The sequence below is a fragment of the Mirounga angustirostris genome, unplaced genomic scaffold (assembly GCF_029215605.1).
Source record: "Mirounga angustirostris isolate CCGP_5_RB_7025 unplaced genomic scaffold, mMirAng1.0.hap1 SCAF_3, whole genome shotgun sequence".
Lineage (NCBI taxonomy): Eukaryota > Metazoa > Chordata > Mammalia > Carnivora > Phocidae > Mirounga > Mirounga angustirostris.
In genome coordinates, this window is record NW_026991711.1 from 191,944,797 (window position 1) to 191,965,317 (window position 20,521).

The window sequence follows — 20,521 nt, forward strand, 5'->3', positions numbered from 1 at the left end:
CTCTGGCTATCTCCTGGGGTCGTCCGAAGCTCTTACAGCCCCCCTGCTGGTCCTTGTCCTGTGGCCCCTCATGTGGCCCTTTCTTTTTTTTTTTTTTTAAGATTTATTTATTTATTTGAGAGAGCGAGAATGAGAGAGAGAGAGAGTACATGAGAGAGGGGAGGGTTAGAGGGAGAAGCAGCTCCTCACCGAGCAGGGAGCCCGATGCAGGACTCGATCCCGGGACTCCAGGATCATGACATGAGCTGAAGGCAGTCGCTCAACCAACTGAGCCACCCAGGCGCCCTCATGTGGCCCTTTCACACAGGCCAGCCTGCTCTTCAAGGCCGGCAGGAGAGTCTGTCTGACTTCCAGACCCTCTTTTAACGGGCTCGCCTGATTAGGTGAGGCCCACCAGGCACCTCTCCCTTTTCATTAACTCAAATCAACTGATAAGGGACCTTAATTACATCTGCAAACACCCCTTCCCCTTTGCCATATCACACAACCTAACTCAGGAGCCCTGAGCACCCTCAGGGGGAGGGGATCATACCAGGTGTGGACACCATGCGCCAGTGGTTTCGAGAGCCACACTAGAATCCTGCTTACCCCAGTGTGAGCTAAAGCCCTCCCCCTGCCCAGCTGACCCAGAGGGAAAGCTCCCCATTAGCACACTGCTGGTGGATGGTGGGACCCACCCGCTGGCCCTAGGGTTCAGGCCAACCCCAAACACCCTGACCCCTTCCCACCTCACAAGGCCCAGGGGCACTGTGAGAGGCTGGGACCCAGCTACTCGTGAGGTCCGGGGGGCTCATCACTTTTCTGGTCTCGGTGTTAGCTTGCACATGCATCACCCGGCTGAGTCTTGTCCCTCCCACAGGGACCTCTGCACTCACTACCCTCCACACCTGCTCCCCACCTGAGGGTCCCAAATGTGCCGTTCATCTCTGTAAGACGACCTCAATCCAAAGAGACATCCACCAAGAGAGAGAAACCTGCGCTCTCATGTTTAAATCTAAAGAAACAGGGCTCCTGGGGGGCTCAGTCGACGAAGAGGCTGACTTCAGCTCAGGTCACGATCTCAGGGTCTTGGGATCAGCCCGGCGGCTCAGGTCATGGTCCCGAGGTCCTGGGATTGAGCCCCGTGTCGGGCTCCCTGCCACGCAGGGCGTCTGCTCCTCCCTCTCCCTCTGCTGCTCCCCGGTGCTCATGCTCTCTCTCTCTCTCAAATGAATAAATAAAATTTTTAAATCAATCAATGAATCAATCAATCAGTCTGAAGATGCATTCCCACATAGACACAGTCAGACCCAGGCACAAAGAACTCCCCGACAGGGAGGATCGACACTTAGAGCACATTCTGCGCCATAACCCTAATCACTGCTGCTTGCTGTGGAAACTAGGCACAAATAGTACGCGAGCAATTTACTTAAGTGCCCACCGCCAATATTATCTTGATAGACTTGTGCCAACCTTTTAGCTTTCTCCCTCGGCATTTCATCAACGTCCCTGTCCTGGCATTCACAGAGCTGCCACTTTGCTATGCTCCTGCATCAACCCACGTATACGAGCACCCCCGTCCACAGGCTTCGATTCCCCTCTTGAAAGAAAACCCAAATCCTGGAATTTTGAAGCTGGAAGGGCCCCTGGGGATTATCTGGTGTCGGAAGAACCTCTGCAGCACCCCGGCCAACGGATTTTTCGGTCTCTGCTCCAGTATCACCAGGGACGGGGAGCTCCTCTGCTCCCTCCGTGAGGCGGCCCCCCTGCATGCGGGCTCCTTCCCATCCACACGGGCCTTCCATAACTTTCCACCCATTTGCCTCCCTGGGGTCACGTGGCAAACGCCTGAGCCACTGCCACAGGAACATTTCTGAGATTTTCGACGCGGTTATCAGGCCACGTAGCGGACACTGCCAACGACCTGCCCGGACCCCACAGCCCCCCGACTCCTGTTGCAGAGGCCACGACCGTCGATACAGCCCCTTCCCAGGAGGCATGCCCAGTGGGCCTGTCTGGGGGTCCGTGGGGAAGAGGGCTTCCCTTTCCTCCTCGGGCTTCCTTACAGAGTGGGCGTTAAAGGATCAGACTCATGTGATAGATGGCTGAAGGACAGATCTTCCAGAATGTTCTTATCTCCTAGGGCCTTTGAGATAAGCAGAAAAGGGTCGCCTGCCTTGCCTCAAAACCTTCACCCCTGCTTATCTCAACGGAAAATTCCAGCAGGGATTTCTGAGCACCAAGTTAAATTCCTCAGCTCAGCAATCAGTTTGGTGCTTGGCTGCCCGCCAGGCTGGGCAGAGCAAAAGAAGCAAAGTCCTGAGGTGTCCAGGACCCACCGGCCGGGACAGGGGCCTGTGCAGTGAGAGGCGGCCACCCCAGCTTCGGACCGGGGCCTAACGGTCCACGGGGAGCGGGCAGAGACCGGCTCACCCGACCAGACAGAACGGGAAGGGGCAAGGCAGACTCCTTCCGGGAGGAAACGTCTGACACACTGAAGACGGACCAGAAACTTCCCTAATGACCTTCGGAAGGAGGGCTTTCTGAAGGGAAGTGGCTGAGCAGAGTGAGGGCGAGGGCGCAGGGGATGCTGTCCGCGAGCCCAGAGTCTGGGGTGGGTGGCCAGAGGGCTGAGGGTGGAGGCGCCTCGTCCAGTTCCTAATGACTAGAAACATAACAAAAATAAAGTAGCAACGTTTTATAGGGCACCTACCGTGTGCCAGGCACTGTGCTGATCCTTGACTTGGGGTTCCGATCTCATCGTCCCCCTCACGGCAAACCCGCCCTGGGAGTCACACCCAGAAGGCCCTCAGTGGGCCCTTACCCCGATGTGCCCCTTCTTGGGGCTGAGAAGGTCATAGGGCCCCCACTTCTAGAGCACACTCCCAGGTCCGAAGACGAAGCATTCCCTGCCCAAGTAACCCCACTGCCCTCCCACAGGGCCCGCATGGGCCTCTGCGCTGGGCCCACCCTCCCAAAGCACGCGAGGCTGCCTGGGTGCCCGAGAGGCCGGCGGTTGGCAGCATGGTTGGAGCATGGGTGTGTGGCTGGGCAGGCACCCATATGTCACCCCCAGGGAGAGACAGACGCAGGTGGGGAGCAAAGGAAGCCAGTGGGGTTGGGCCATCACGTCCTGGCCAGCCCTCCCGGGACCCCTAGGGTTCTAAATGCAAACCTCGGCTTCTGGATTCTTTTGAAGGTATGCCTGCCAAAGTAGGAGGATGGGACATACTTTACTCAACAATGTGTGTGCTTGGCTTCATTTGTAACTTTTAAATACTTAGATTGATGGTATATGGACGACGTTTTGTATGCCTGTCCCAGTCCCTGCAAATATTAGGGGCAGGCCTGATTGTTTTATCCTGTTTTACAATTGAGGAAATAAGCCCAGAGAAGGAGAGCATGTGTACAAGTCCTATAGTCAGTGGGAAAGAGAGGGGGTGCTAAGCGGGCCTGGACGTAAGTGAGACCGCCCCCCACCCCACCACCCCTGCCTTGGGAGGTTTGGTGGGAGGTAGGCCCCATCACCTCCTTGCCTGGGGGCAGATAGCTAACCTTCCTGACAAAGGCCTGGGTCTCCTCCCACCCCCACCTCCGTGAAGGGCACCATTCCTCACTGTGCCCCTCACCCCTGCCTCAGCCAGGCTTCCCGCCTGTAGAGTGCTCCCATCGGCATTGTAGACAGACTCCCTCCTGCACCATGTCTCCCTTAGAGCTGCCTCTGCCTGGGTCCACACTCCCTCTTCCCCTTCTCTCCTGACTCTGCTCCAAGTGGGTGTGGCCACCGCCTGGGCCCTGGAAAGCTCCCGATGATCCCTTGGCCTCCAAGCTGCCCAGACCACCGGTCCTCCACCCTCACCCCCCTGCGAGCACTTTCCTCTTGCTGTTTCTCGGACCCACCTTCTGGCCACTGCTCCTCCTCGGTCCCCTCTGCTGGTTCCTCCTCGTGTCCAGGACCTGCACACCCTGGGGGCCACCATCCCCCTCTGGCCCTGCACCCCTCACCCTCTGTCTGCTCTCACCACCCTGCAGGGCACATGAAAAGCTGACGGTTCCCAGATGGGGGTCTCCCTCCTAGCCCATCCCTGAAAGTCCAGAGTCCTGCACCGGACTGCCTCCCTGACATCATCCCCCGATGCCCACTGGGCTTCTCAGCTTACCGAGTCCAAACTCCACGTCCTGATTTAACCTCAAAACTTGCTCCACCTGCAGCCTTTCCCGTCTTGGTTGATGGCACCTCTATCCTTGCATTTTATTTGCTCAGGTGGAAACTCAGCCCAAAGTTCCCCATCTCGCCCAGACCAGCGGCTCAGGTCCTCACTGTGGCCCAGAAGGCCTCAGTCATCTGCCCCCTGCCAGCCTCCCTCATCTGTGACCTCTGACCTCATTCTGCTACTCTCCTCTGGCCACACACAACCCTGACTCAGGCTCCTTCTCCCTGGAAACTCATCCTCACCCAGCCTCCCCTGTGTGCCTCCTCCTCTCACAAAGACACTTGCTTTGGATTTAGGGCCCACTGGTTAATCCAGGATTATCTCATCTCCAGATCCTTACTTAACTCAATTACATCTGCAAAAACCCTTTTGCCAAATAATGTCACGGTCACATGTACCATGGGTTGAGACGTGGGCACGTCATTCAGGGGGCCACGGTTCGGCCCACAACAGAGCCCACTCACATATCACCCTCTGGAGGGGATCTTCTCTGACCCACCTACCCAAGCACTCCCTACCTCATGGCCTTTGCAGTATTTTTCTCCATGACATGACAGCTCACAAAATTTATATTTTCCTTATTGCCTATTGCTGTCTCCTCCACTAGACTATAAATGCCTAGGGGCAGGATTTGTTAACTGTTGTGTTCACTGTTGTAACCACAGGCCAGGAAAAAGCCTGGCATGTAATAGTCACTGGGTAAGTAAGGGCTGAACAAATCTTCACATGTAAGTGCATAGAGAAAATTCTGTGTACACAATTTCAGGATACTGCTGGATCAGACCGATTCATCCATGAACCCAGTGTGAAGAATTCCTGAGTTAGAAGGAAGGATTTCTGAAGACTGGAAGACCTATTTTTAAATTCAAAACTAACATTACACTTAATGGAAAGGCAGTAGGAGTATTCTAATTAAAAACAGGGGACCAAACAAGGATTCCCGGTATAAATTTTCCTTTTATTATTATTTTCCATGACATTATATATCCTTATTCACACATTATGACAGCAAAACCAAAGAAAGAAAGAAAGAAAGAAAGAAAGAAAGAAAGAAAGAAAGAAAGAAAGAAAGAGAAAGAGAAAGGAAGGAAGGAAGGAAGAGAGAAATTAAGATAAAAAATAAGGATGAATGTCATTATTTATGGATAATTTTATTCTTAGAAAATCCAAAAGGACATCAGCTATAATATTAAGGGTAGACTTTTTAGAAAGTAACCAGATAAAAAGTAATTAAGCTACCAAACATTAATTGATGGGAGACACAAGAAGACTGGATACATGAAGACACTTAAGAGGCTCCCAGAGATTGAACATCATGACCTTGACACTTCCTCCAAACCAGTTGAATGCAACACCAGCTACCATTTCATTAGCATGCTTGATAAAACATAGAACAATCTACCTGTCAATCCTAGGCTGTTGTAGCCTAGCTTAAGAACCTATTTCTCGTCTCAGTGGGATAATGTGTTTCAGCTTTCAAGTGCACCACTTAGAAATAAATGTTCTGAGCACAGCCCTTGGTGGGGCGAACTCATGAGCATGAGCACATTCCCCATCCTTCCCGTCACATGCCTTCTAAAGGAGTTCTGACTTTGCCTTCTCTCCTTGCTCCCCAGTCCTTGCTTTCCATGGGTCTTTCCCTCCCAGCCATCTGATTCCAGGCCTCCCAGGGCTGACTTGGGAGTGCGGGTGGTGAGGGATAGGGCTGGAGAGGAGGTAAAGGGGTACAGACCCCCAAATGCAAAGTGGGCAAGCCTGTCTGCATGTTCATGCTTCCTGTGCATGTCTTCAAAACAGCATACAGAGTTGACTATTAACATGTTTATCCTGTCTACCTTCTAATTTAGCATGTCTGGTCCATTTCCCTTTGATGTAATTAAGGATCTGGTTCTGCTTCAGTCTACCAGCTTGCTGTTCATTTCCTATTTGTTCCTTCTCTTCTTTATTCTTCCTTTCCACCTCCTTTTGAGTTCATCAAGTAGTTGTAGTATTTCCTTCTTTCTCCTTTACTGGTTTCTTAAGTATGTTATATCCTGTTTTTCAGTTCTCTGATTTCTACTGGGTACTTTTTTTAGAATTTCTAAATCTCTTCTGAAATTCACGCTTCTTTGCCTATTAAAAGATCTTTCTTTGCATACAGATTCTTGACCATATTTGTCAGAGTATTTTATCTATTTGTTTGTTTGTTTGTTTGTTTGTTTGTTTGTTTGTTTTTAAGTAGGCCCCACGCCCAACCTGGGGCTTGAACTCACAACCCTGGGACTGAGAGTCACATGCTCTGCTGACAGAGTCAGCCAAGTGCCCCTGTCAGAGTATTTTAAACTCCTTGTCTACTAATTCCAACATCTGCTTAGTTTGTGGGTCTGTTTCTATTGATTGGTTGTTTTTTGTTTTTTTCTTGACCATGACTCACATTTTCCCATTTCTTCATGTCTGGGAACTGTTGGTATGTATTAAATATTGTGAATGACGGGTTGCAAAGATTCTAGATTCTTTTCCTTCGGAGAGTGTTGACTTATTTCTAGCAGCCAGTTAAATTACTGGTGGATCACCATGAACCTGTGGAAACTTTGTTTTACACCTTGGTAGGGTAAGACATATTTTGGTTTGCCATTAATCCTAGGGTGAATCTTAGCATAGTCTTTGCTCCTAAACTGGGGCCCTTCTGAGCTCTCAGTGGAAAGCCTGAGGGGTCTACCAAGCTCCTCTACTTGGCAGAACTTAAACTTCAAACTCTGTCTCTCCTACAGTGGGCAGAAGCGGAGGCTCTGTCAGCTCTTCACACCCTACGGGCTCCTCAAAGTCTTACCTGTGTGTGCACTGTTGAGAGGTCAGCTAAGGATTTGGGGACAGTCAACATGCAGTATTTGGGAGCTCTCTCCTCTGTGGTTTCCGTCTCTTTAAGATTCCATCCCTCCACCCAACAAAAGCAGAATACACATTCTTCTCAAGCTCACATGGAACATTCACCAAGATAGACCACATTCTGAGCCATAAAACACACCTTCACAAACTTAAAAGAATAGAAATCATACAGTGTCTGCTCTCAGCTCAACAAAATTAACCTAGAAATCAGTAACAGAAAGATAACTGGAAAATCCCCAAATACATGGAGATTAAACAATATGCTCCCAAATAACACGTGAGGCAAAGAAGAAATCTAAAGGGAAAATTAAAAATGTCTTGAACTAAATGAAAATTAAAATACACTCAATCAAAATTTGCCAGATTCAGCAAAAATAGTGCTCAGAGGGAAATAGCGGTGAATGCACATAATTCGAAAAGGAGAAAGATCTAAAATCAATAATCTAAGCTTCCACTTGTGGAAACTAGAAAAAAAAAGAACAAATTAAATCCAAAGTAAACAGGAGAAAAGAAATACTAAGAATTAGAGGAGACATCAATGAAATTGAAAAGAGGGAATCAATAGAGAAAATCAAAGAAACCAAAAGCTGGTTCTTTGAGAAGATCAATAAACTAATAAGCCAGGCTAAGAAAAAAGAGAGGAAACAAATTATTGATATTGGAAATGAAGAAAGGGACATCACTACAGGGCCACGGACAATAAAAAGATAATGAAGGAATACTATGAACAGCTCTATGCCCACAAATGTAATGACCTAGATGAGATGGACCAATTCCTGGGAAGACACAATTTGCCAAAACTCACACAAGAAGAAATCATTTCAATAAGCTTAGACCTATCAAAGCAATTGAATCAATAATTAATAATCTTCCAAAACAGAAAGGAGCAGGTCCAGATGGGTTCACCAGTGAATTCTAGCAAACATTTAAAGAAGAAATCATACCAATTCTCTACAATCTATTTCAGAGAACAGAAGTAGAGGGACTACTTCTTAACTCTTTCTATGAGGCCAGCTTTACCCTAATACCAAAAGCAAAGACATTATAAGAAAACTAGAGACTAATATCTTTTATGAACAGAAGCAAAAATTCTCAACAAATATTATCAAATCAAATCCAACAATTTATAAAAAGAGTCATTCAACCACGACCAAGGAAGATTTATCCCAGGTAGGCAACGATAGTTCAACATTCAAAAATCAGTTAATGTATTCCTTTACATTAAGAGGCTGAAAAAGAAAAATCACATGATCATGTCAATAGATGCAGAAGAAGCATTTACAAACTCCGACACCATTCCATGACAAAAACTCTCAGTAAACTAAGATGTTGCCCCTTATTTTGTAGCCAGTCTGGCAGCTTGAACTTTATTTTCTGACTCCTCATACTTATCAGTTCTAGCTGCCTTACCCTGAGCACAATGGGGAGGCCCTCAGAGGAAAGTATATCAACACGGATCTCAACCAGAGTAGGTCCCTTCCTCCCAGAGCCAAGATCCGCACCCCCCCCCGCACCCCCCCCCCCTCACAACTGCTTCATGTCATTCCAGGCTCTGGGCTGGGGCTGGTACCTACCCAATCTTAGACTGCTCACAACCTCCCGTGGCCTAAGCCTGGCTTTATTCATCTTTTATAAGTACAAGAACTGAAGCTCAGAGAAGTCAGAGACCTGCCCCAGGTCCCACAGAGACAGACCTACTGGAAAGCACGTTGACTGACCTTCTCATGAATATTTATGGCATCCAAGGTCTTATGAGTTGGATTGTGTCCCCCCAGAATTCATATGTTGAAATTCTAATGCCCAGTACCTCAGCATGAGACCTCATTTGGACATAGAGGCAAACAGTGGTCATCAGGCTGAAGTGAGGTCATCACAGTGGGACCTAATCCAGTGTGACAGGTGTCCTTACAAGAAGGGGAAGTTAGGCCAAGATGGAGGGGATGCTTCTACAAGCCAGAGAATGCCAAAGATTACAGCAAACCACCGGAAGCCAGGGAGGGGCAGGGGACCAATGCTCCCTGGCAGTCTCCAGTGTATTTTGAAAACATTCTTTTGGCGGCAAGTTACTAAATTAACTCAAGCTACCAGGAATAGAAGGGATGTTATTAGCCATCTCCTGAGGTTGCTCTTTGAAGCCCAGGACAGCGAGCCTGGAACCTGCTTCTCTACCTCTCCTTGCTCACAGCAACCCTCAGCTCTGGGATGGATGAGGGATCAGCCCTGCCTGGCTGTCAGTCACTCTGTCCCCACCCCAAACTCACCTACCCATGGCCCATTGACTGTCCAGTCGATGAACATGAACAAACATGAACATGAACAAACATCTGAGCAGAAAGGAGGTTCCTTAAAAAAAAAGAGAGAGAGAAAGGGGGTTCCTTGGAGCAGGGCAGACAACCCCCAGAGTGATGGCTTTACTTTAACGATGATCACGTAATAATTATTACTCATGCTGTGCATGGCCCACAAACTCTAAAACGTGACAACCAATCTGGTTTTATATTGTTTCAATTTATCAGGGCAAATGTACCTAAAATGCATTCTGATTCCAGAGAGGAAAGACATCGATGGCTGTGCTGAAACCCCTGATGTGTCCCTGCAAAATCCACCTGCTGAAACCTAAGCCCACCACCCACCCCACCCCCACCCTCCTCTGATGGTATTAGGAGGTGGGGCCTTTAGCAGGGGAGCAGGCTATGAGGGCAGAATTGTCATGAGTAGGATTAGTGCCCTTGTACAAGGAACCCCGGAGAGATCTCTCCTCCCTTTCACCATGTGAGGGCACAGCAAGTCCCTGAACCGGGAAGTGGGCCTCCACTGGACACCAAATCTGCCAGCACCTTGATCTTGGACTTGGTAGCCTCCAGAACTGTGAGAAATAAAGATCTGTTGTTTGTAAGCCACCCCATCCATGGCATTCTACGATAGCAGCCCAGATGGACTAAGGCAGCTACAGAAAGCTCTAAGTAGGGCACCCAGCTTGGTGGCTGAGTCACTCTGCTGCAGTCTGGCAACTGGAAAAGTCCTTGACCCATGTCTGGTCCGACAGACCCATACTCTTATCTCCAAAAGTGGGCTCTGTGCATTCTAGACCTGTGTGATATGATTCCAGGACAAGGGCTCTGTGGCCAGTTGTGTTTAGAATGACCATTCCATGCAATCCCTTCTTGGAGAGTCAGTGCCCACAATTTGCACTTAGAGGAGATTGAGAAGTCCCGTGGGCGTGTTTTAACCTGATTTAAACCAGCATTTCCCAAAGTTGCTGGATCCTAAGTGCATTTTTCATGAACTGCTTATTATTATGCCTGGAACTAGTGGTAAGGAAACACAGGTGGGAGGATACCACCCGACCTGATGCTAGCCCCTCCTTGGGCCTCTCTTGGACAGTGCCTTCTGCCCAGAGGCTCCTTGTGCCCCTTAGGGTCTAACACTGAGAAAATCCTTCCTCATTTTGCATTAGCGACCTGCACCCACAGCTGCTACTCGGCCTTCACAATCTTCACTCTGCTCAGCTTCTTCACATCGCCAAATCCCCCTCCCCCAGTTGCCCTTCTGGACACGTCGTCAATACCCCATATAAATTTACTCACAGAACTAGACCAAACCCCAAAAGCAGTCTGACCAACACAGAATGGAGTGAGCACAACATTCTTCTTGCATAAGAGATCTCAAAACTTATCCCTCATTAAGTATTTATCAAAAACCTTCTCGTGCCCCCGGAACTGTGCCAGAGAGCTTGGAGCCAGAAAGAAATGCCCCCGGAGCCTCCTGTGTACCGAGAAGGCCAAAGAAAACTTCAAAAAATTAGAGTACTATAAATTAAATTATTCACACCAGCAATAGAATAAATGTGGCCATTATAGTGTATGATGAGCCTCTGGGAGCATAAAGGACAATCCGAATCACCAAAAGCACTCAGTGCCCACGTCCCCAACCCAGAAATGCAGGCGATGCACTGGAAGAAATGCCAGTGTGGAAGCAGGCAAGGGAAGGCAGGTATGTGATCTGCTTCCATGTCTCCTTCCTCTCTGGGTTTGCTGTGAAGGCTTCTTCTCCTAAGTAGATGGTTGTCCTCCCCAGAACATGGCAGGATGCAGAAGCACCCTCCCGGGGGCAGAACTGGAAGCAGAGGCTGCGGTAAGATTCCACAGCAGAAGGCTCTTTACACCAGGACTGGCAACAGTAAAATCCCCAGATGTGCTACCATCAATAGTGGGGGGGAGGGGCGTCTGGGCAGCTCAGTCAGTTGAAGCATTGGACTCCTGATTTCAGCTCAGGTCATGATCTCAGGGTTGTGAGATCTGCTTAAGATTCTCTCCCTTTCCCCTCCCCCCTCCCTCCCTCCCTCGCTCATGCTCTCTCTCTCAGAAAGAAAAAAAAAGAATAGTGAGAAAGAGCATCTTCAAGTATGCAGGAAAAGGCTTTGCTTCCCTTTGGACTCCACCAAAGGAGGTTACCCACCTGCCTTGTTCCCAGAGGACCATCAGTAAATATTTATTGAATTGGTGAGTGAACAAGTGCATGGTGGGTAAATGAAAAAAACACGAAGTTGGGCTTCCCACCCAAAGAAGGCCTAGCACAGAGTTAAATGGCCATGTGAGTGAAGGAATGAAAGACACATTTCCTTTAGGAACTGAAATAATTCAAGTATCCTGCATGTTGATGGTTTCCCCCACAATGCATTCATCAACCACCCAGAAAGACAAAAGCAAGTGCTTGCCCAAGACTGGGAAGCAGAAAGTTAATGACTTACTCTGCTCGAACACACATGCACGCATGCACACATACAAACAGGGGTGCACTCAAGCTTACCTGCGGATATGTGACCTGGACTGTCTCTTCTTTGCTCTCTCTCCTCTCTCAGACACCTCTTAAAGTGTCCCCTTCTCTGGGCTTGTTCTGGAGGGTGGCCCTCCTTCCCCAGCCCAGTCCCTGCCCTTCCCACCGCCACTCTCCTCCCCAAGGCCAGAGGCCCTCCTTCCTCTTGGGAACGGTGTCTCCTCTCTGCCCTATCAGGGCAGCCAGAGGCTTTGGTCAATAGCTAAGTTCTGGTGCTGAGCAAGGATCCGGAGTGCCTTTCTCAGAATGACAGGACTGGTGTTCCTGGAGCAGACACAGAGACAGTTGTGGGGGAGAAACAATAATTTTCCCTCTACCCTTCTGAGTTCTTGGCTGAGAGCCCCGTAATAAAATACAAAGTAACGAAGAGAAAAACAAACAGAAGTTTATTAACATGTGCACTTCATGCACACATGGGAGATAACCAGAAAAAAATGAGTAACTCCCCAGGTGATCCAAGGCACTAGCTAAAATTCCATCTTCCGCCAAAGACAAAAGGCAGAGTGGGCGTCCAGTTATGGGGAGGTCAGCAGGAAAAGCACAGTAAGCAAGGATAAGGTTGTGCAAATTTGAGTGGCACCTTCTCCACTGATCAGAGTTCCTTGTGGTTTAGAGTCAACTTCCCCTCTGGTGGAGAGGGAGACACCCCCACACCCAGAGCTGCCTCTGTACATGCAAATTTCTCTTACAAAAGAGCGACTGCTACTCTACATTCTGAGCTTCTCCTGTGTCTACTGTTTCTTAAAATAATCAGCTCAGAATAACCCTCATGCCACAGAGACACATTCTGGGGTGGCATAACCTCCTATCCTTCACGGTCTAACATTTTGTTCTTAGGGCAGTGAAATCATGGCCGCGAGGCCCATGGAACAGCGAGGGTGCTGTGCCCAGCTTCCCTGCCTGGACTTTCCTGTGCTTCTGTCTCTTCCTATGGATAAAAATCATATCCATCCATGAACCAGGTGCTCTTTCCTGATTTGCCAGGGAGAAGCTCCATTGAAGAAGGGTGGTTCTGTACTTGACTCATGCTTTGGCTCCTTTTGCTCCCTTGAGACCCACTGAGAACAGGAACTGGGTCTCCCTTCCCTTCTCTTCTGAGGTCACACTGCATACAGTAGGTGTTCCGTTGCATATATACGAGTGCAGGACTCCGCCAGGCAGTCTGCAGGGTGTGTGTGGCGGGGGGGAGGGGATTATTTCAGTTGATCATTCCAAGGATCCTATCTTGCACTGTGATTACATTTTACTGTGAGTAAGAAAAATGTGTCTGAGGAAGAAAACTATATAATCTTTGTTCTGCTTGAAACAAAGCTGAATTTTTTAAACTGCTTGTGGCAAATGTTATAAACTGTTCTTTGTCTGGGGAGATGGATATAAAGAATTCACCTTGAGCACAGGATGCAAATGAGTAAGTGGCAAACTATTTTTCTATTATGTTCCTAAAATAGATTGGGTGCTGGCAAGGAGGCTTCGCCTTGGCCCCAGGCCCCGAGCACTGTTACAGCTGAGAGAGAAACCAGGCAGAGTGTGGGCCCCTCCAGAATGTTTTCAACTGGTCAGTGCTATCTTCAAGTGCAGAAATTTCCAGTGATTTTTTTTTTTTTTTCAGGAGAAAAGTCCTCAGAGCATTATTCAGCATAACAAAAACCTGGTGAAATGTTTGTACGATTTAAAAATTGGCAAATTGAGGACACAGAGTGCTCTTAAAAGCCACTGCCAAAAATATGGCAATCATCTTCCCATAATAATGAAAAAGATCTGACACATCTGTGCTCAATTTCTGCTTTGGAGGATTGGGGGTGAGTAATTGATAAGGACAGTGTTTTGCTGGGAAATACAGTGATACTTAAAGGGGGAAAGGCTGGGTTAGCTAACTGCTACATGTAAGCCAGGGAAGGGCACTGTGACATCCCCCCTCAGAACGCGTCCCCAGATGTGCGGGCATGTATGCAAACCACCAGATCACACAGGGACCAGCCTGCACCTAAGGTCACCCAGGCAAGTACCAAACAGAAAACAACAGCAAATCCAAATACAGCCCAGAATACCCTGGCCTGCCTGAGTCTGGAAAAACTTACAGGGATTAATTGGCCGGGGGTTGGGTGGGGGCGGGGGTGAGCTTCGAGATTCTTTTCACCGCAAGCAAAACAAGCCAACCTGCACTGTGGGCAAATCACCTGCTTATCTTGGGGTCCTGATGTTACCAGGGGTCCTTCTGCAGGAAAACTGTGTGCTGGGAGTATCTGAGACCCCACAACAAATGATAGGAAGGAAGTTGATGGAACTATCCCAACCTGCTAAACTCTCCCAAAAGACAGGTATCAAATACGCTGAACACCAACTGTCCCTTTGTTTATCTAACATCCCCATGTCCTGGAGGAAGTGATGTATACAGGTGATGTGCTGGGCAGCCCCTTAAGTTATGGTCCCTTCCAAGCCATTACATTAAAACTGAGTTTGATTTGATGCCTAAAAGGCAAATGCTCTCTTCTGTGGTCGGCTTCTGTTTTCATTAGTCTGATTGTTTTCCCTTTTAAAACACTTTTTTTTTTTAATTCGTCTATTTAGTTTAGAGAGTGCGTGGGGGGAGGGGCAGAGGGAGAGGGAGGCAGAGAAGCCAACTCCGAGCTGATCGCACCGAGCTCCCTCCCGGGGGCTCGATCCCAGGATCCCAAGATCCTGACCTAAGCTGGAACCAAGAGTGGGAGGCTTAACCGACTGAGCCACCCAGCCTCCCCTAAAACACTCTTTTGTATTGAAGTATAACTTACACGTAACAAGATACATGGATTTTAAGTGTAGATGTCCCTCCACATGCAGGTAGGTGTGCATGCAAAACTTTTATGACAAATGCATCCCTGCGTGTCATGTGGAGGGACCAACTGGTTTCAGCTTTTCTGGGATTCTCCCTGTTTTAAAACTGAAAGTCTGACATCTCGGGAAGCCCCTACTCCCCATGAACCTGGAGGGTTGGTCACCCTATGCAGCAGCCCCCTCACTGCAGGTCCACAACAGTGCCATCACCCCCAAAAGTTCCCTCGTGCCGCTCTGTAGTCATCCCACCCTCTCCCCCGCAGAAAGCAATCACTACTCTGACTTATATCACCATAGTGTAGTGTTGCCTGGTTTAGAATTTCATGGAAATGGAATCAGTCAGTGTTTCGTGTCTGGCTTCTTTCACTCAACATAGTGTTTCAGAGATTCATCCACCGTACTGTCTATACGCTTTGTGAGCTTCTGCTGCTGAGTGTACCACCTCTGTCCCTACAACGTGCTTATCCATTCCCGTGTTGATGGACACTGGGATGGTTTTCAGCTTTGACTACTAGGAATATTCTCGTACACATCTTCTTGTGGACATGTTTTCACTTCCCTTGGGTAAACACCGAGAGTTGCGTGACCAGATCACAAGGTGGGTTATGCTTCTAAGAACAGCATTCCAAAGTGGCTACACAATTTACCCTCCCACCAACAATGTCTGCGAGTCCCATGTGCTCGACATCCTCAGCCACACCTGCTCTTGCCAGTCTTTTCCACTGCAGACATTCCAGCGGGTGTGAAGTGGAGTGTGACTCGGTTTTAGTTTGCATATCCTTGATGATAAGGATGCTGAGCACCTCTCCAGTTAGTTTTTGGGCATTTGTGTGTGTCCTTATACAAGGGGTCTGTGTAAGCCTACAAATCTCTTTCCCATTTTTTATTTATTTATTTTAATCATTTCATTTTAGTTTTTTCATCGAGATAAGTATACTCTTTAATCCCCATCTCCTCTTTCACCCATCCCTCCACCCACCTCCCCTCCGGTAACCATCAGTGTGTTCTCTAGAGTTAAGAGTCTGTTTCTTGGTTTGTCTCTCTTTTGTTTTTTTCCTTTGCTCATTTGTTTTGTTTCTTAAATTCCACATATGAGTGAAATCATACAGTATTTGTCTTTCTGACTGACCTATTTCACTTAGCATTATACTCTCTAGCTCCATCCATGTTATTGCAAATGGCAAGATTTCATTCTTTTTTAATGGCTGAATAATATTCCATTGTATGTATATACCACATCTACTTTATCCATTCATCTATCCATGGACACTGGGCCGCTTCCATAGTTTAGCTATTGTAAATAATGCTGCAATAAACATAGGGGTGCATGTATCCCTTTGAATTATTGTCTTCATATTTTGGGGGTAAATACCCAGTAGTGCAACTCCTCAATCACAGGGTAGTTCTATTTTTAATTTTCTGATAAAATTCCATACTGTCTTCCACAATCCTTGCCCATTATTTAAAGGACTTATCTATATTTTTCTTATTGATTTGTAGGAGGTCTTTATATATTCTGGATAGAAGTGCTTTGTCACATCTTTGCATTCTGGATATGTTCTCCTGGACTGTGGCTTGTTTTTCATTTTCATAATTGAATTTTTAAATAAGCAGGAATGTTTAATTTTGATGAAATCCAATTTATCAATTTTGTACTTGATGATTAGTGTACACTATCTAAGAAATGTTTGCCTACACCAAGGTCTCAAAGATACTCTCCTCCATTTTTCTCCTAGAAATTTTTTAGCATTAGCTTTTAGGGCTAGGCCTAAAATCTACTGTGATTTAATTATTGTGTTTGCTGTGAGGTGAGGGTCAAGCTGTATTTTGCCTATGGATTCCCAGTTGTTCCAGCCCCATTTACTTAAAAAAAAGACTTTCCTTTCTCCATTAAATTATCTTGGTGTCTTTGTCCAGAGTCAGTTGACCACTGTGGTGGCCTGAATCCCTGGGACCTGGTTGTTTGAGAGCTATTTTTAATGTTTTTTCTTTCTGTCCCTCAGTTTGGGTAATTTTATTGACCATTCCTTCAGTTTAGTAGCTTTTCTTCAACATTATCCAATCAACTCACATGATTCAATGAGTTTTTAATTGCAAATATTATATTTTCCGGTCCTACAATTTCTATTTGGTTCATTGTTAGAGTTCCCAAATCCTTCCTGAGATTCCCTCTCACTTCATCCATTATTCCCATTTTTCTGTTATTTTATATTACTCATCTGCTAATCTCATCACCTGAGCCACCCATAAGTCTCTCCTGACTGGTTAGTTTTCCTCTTGCGTCACATTTTCTTGCTAGAAACTCTTTATTTGTGCTAGACACAGTGGGCAGTACCTGCCAGCGACTCTGGGTTCTATTATCTTCTTTTGAAGAGTGCTGACTTTGGTTCTAGCAGGCAGTTACCTTGATCCCGAGTCACCTTGATTTGCTGAGACTCAGTTCTAGGCTTTGCTCCAGAAAGTGTATTTTGATTTTCCAGACATAACACTTAGTCCTTGAATGTGGTCTTACTGTTAAGGGGTAGTCCTTCTGGAGTTTCAGTGAAAGGTTTAGTGTTTACACATCCCTCTAATTCAGTTGGACTTGAATTCCTGCTTCATCTCCCTAGCAGTAAGCAGCTGCTAGAACCTCTGCTCAACCCAGCTGTTGCTTTCTTCTGAGTGCCTTGGAAGATCACCTCACACACCTACTTCAGGACTCAGCTCTGGGTTCTGAATAAGTTAGTACGTAGATCCTGAAGCTCAGTCCTCGATGCAGCCCCCTTCTCTGGGACTTCCTCACTAAATTCCCAGCTGTACTTTAGCCTCCCAATCCCTAACATCTAGCTCCTCTGTCCAGTCGCCTTCAGTTCTATCCCCAGGGTACCCTGAAGCCCGAGAATGTCCTCTGGGGGAGTATTGTCACTTCTTTTACTTCCTTTACTCCATAAGTTATAGCCACTCCAATGTCTAGCTGCTTTGATGACTCTCCAGTGCCTGAGAATGGCTCTTTTTTATATTTTGTTTGGGGTTTGTAATTGTTGTTGGCAGGAAGGTTAGCTTGATACAAGCTTCATCTCCATTGCTGGAATCTAAAAGTCCTCTGACCCCTATGTTTAAAACCACCTGAAGTATAGTTAATAAATCCCATGCTAGGGGAAAATTTATTCCATTGCTTGTCAGTTAAGTATCTGCAGCATTCCTCCTCCACAAGTTAAAGGGAAATTGGTTTTCACATCCTCTTTCATATGGCATCGTATGAAACGGCTCTTTATACCATCAAGCCACAAACATGTTTGGAGCACCCATGGGCCCTTGACCCTGAACAAGGCTCTCTGGGGTATGAAAAGGCAACCGTGGTCCCAGGTCTCAGGAATGCTGTCCTGGCAGAGCTGCTCCAAGGGGCTGGCAAGGAGCTGGCACTGTGTGCAGGAGGACAGCCCCCCTCAGCTTCCTCCCCGGAGACACACATGGCATCACACCAGGTGTGACGTTCTCCTACCAAAGTGCCTCATTTGTGCAAAATTCCTGCCACTGGGGAGCACTCAGTGGGGATGATATGACTGTGGTAATATCACTTAGAGCAAATAATTTCACGAACTTCAGCATTTCAACTGTCATTAGTCCTACTTCACCGGTGACACATGTCACACCCACTGGGATGCTCCAGAACTGCCATCCTAGCCACTAGGGAGCTGTTCTAGAGTCTAGAGTGTGCAACATGACAAAAGGATATTTTGGAAGATGATTCTGCCTAGTAAGTAGAAAGGCTTGAATGGGGATAATGGAATGGGAGTCAAATGACTCAGGAAAATTTCAAAGTATCATCCTTTAAAATCATATTCAAATTTCCTGTTCACATGCCTTTTTGTGGGGAGTGGGGAGAGGAATCCAGCTTTCATCAGATTCTCAAAGGAGTTCATAATCCCCCCACATTTAAGACTTACTGGTCTAGAACCCAGACTTTTTTAGTACCATGAACTCAATCACTAAATATTTTTAAATACCCCTGTAAATATTTATATATTGATTTATATATAAATTATCTTCATAATCTACCACCATTGGTTAGTAAATCAAGGAACAATATCCACTTAAAATGAAGTTAATCATTAATGATATGAAATGTAAATTCAAGTTTCACTGTTTCTAATAATTACTAACTGTTCTCATCATATCTAATAACCTTAGATTGCGGTCAATGAACAACTTCTACTTGGATTAAGAAATCTGTATCTCGTTTTCCTGTTTGTGATTTGGGAGAATTATTTTTTTTAAGAATTGTTTAAATCCTCTGAAGCCATTGGTTTACTCTTTGAGTTTTAGTTAAAACTAGGTTGTGTAATCCATAAATCCATTTAACCTTGCTAATTCAAATACATTAAAATACTCTGAAAATGATCTCATGAGAGAGAATGCCACTACTGGGACCTGGGAATACTTTGTGTATCATCATGATGTGACATGAGGCCACTTCAAGTGAGGTTATGTATCAAATATCATATCAAATTATGGGGCCACAATATCAAACTAATACTTGGCATATAGCGTTATTTTTAGTTTAAAATACATATTTATAGAAGTTCTAGTATACTACTCTTTCTGTGCTTCAATGGATTGTCTTGTGTGCACCACCCCAGAGACCCCAAGTCCAAGAAATGATTCACAGCAAGTAATCCACAGGTGTGATAAGGTGAGCCAGGTACAGACAGTCAAGTGTCAGCAGAGACGCTGAAGGGGGATGGAAAGGATCAGCTAGAGAGGAAGGAAAGAATAAATCTGAGCTTAGGGGAGAAATAGGAGTCCAAGATGATTCTAAAGTTTCAACCCCAAGAGACATGAAAAAGTAACTGGAAATGGCAAGACTGGGTTGGAAGGGGGTATTGGTCCAATGTTCTACTTCGGATATGCTGTGTATGAGCTGCTAAGTGAGGAAACAGACAAAGGCCAGCTGGCCCCTGGAGACCAGCCAGTCACCTCCCAAGCATAGGACGTGTAGATTCTGACCTCAGCTAGCCTGTTCCGAGCATGACTGCGGCTCCACGTTCTGTCCACTGTCTTTCAAGTCATCCCTGTGAGGGGCTGTAATTCTCCCCAGCCTTTCTCTAGCTGTCCTCCAAGTGAGGTCATGCCATCTCACGTTCATTGGAAGAGCAAGGCCAGAATACAAGTCAAAGAAATTTGGGGCAGAACTGCAAGCAAGTCTTGCTCAATGGACCCGAGTGAGTCACCTCCCAGCCCACGTGACCTCCCACGGAGGGCCTGCAGGCTGAATGACGCCCCCAGAGGTGCTCACTACCTTCTTCCTGCAGCCAGCCCACAGGCTTGCCTAATGAGGTTCCCAAACAAAGGGAACACTGTGCTGAGGATGGAAATGCCATGTGGGCTCCACTGTGGGATGCCCCTCACCAAAGTTGCCCTGGCTACCACCACTTTGTCATGGACCTTTCCTGAACGTGGCATCCGTTTCTTCGTGAAGGGCCTTTGCACCGGGCTTGGTGATGAATATACTGATTCTCTCCACCTGGACATGGGACTGTAGTGCATGTTCTCTCTCTCCTGCTCTGAAATAACCCCTCATGGGTAGTGTAAGCACCTGGAGTAGGAACATAAGAAAAGGGCTGCATGGGAGGGGTTCGGTGGTGGTAGTGGCCCAACCATGGAGAATTCTTCTAGGTAGAACTAGGTCCCCAGATTACCATGCAGGTGAGGCTGAGGGTCCAGGGCTGAGAACGTTTCAGCTTCTTGATGAACCTGGGGCTCAGCCTGATTGGATGAGATCTCATAGCTTTCTACCTCCCTCCAAGGGGCACCACGAGAACAGGGGAGACCAC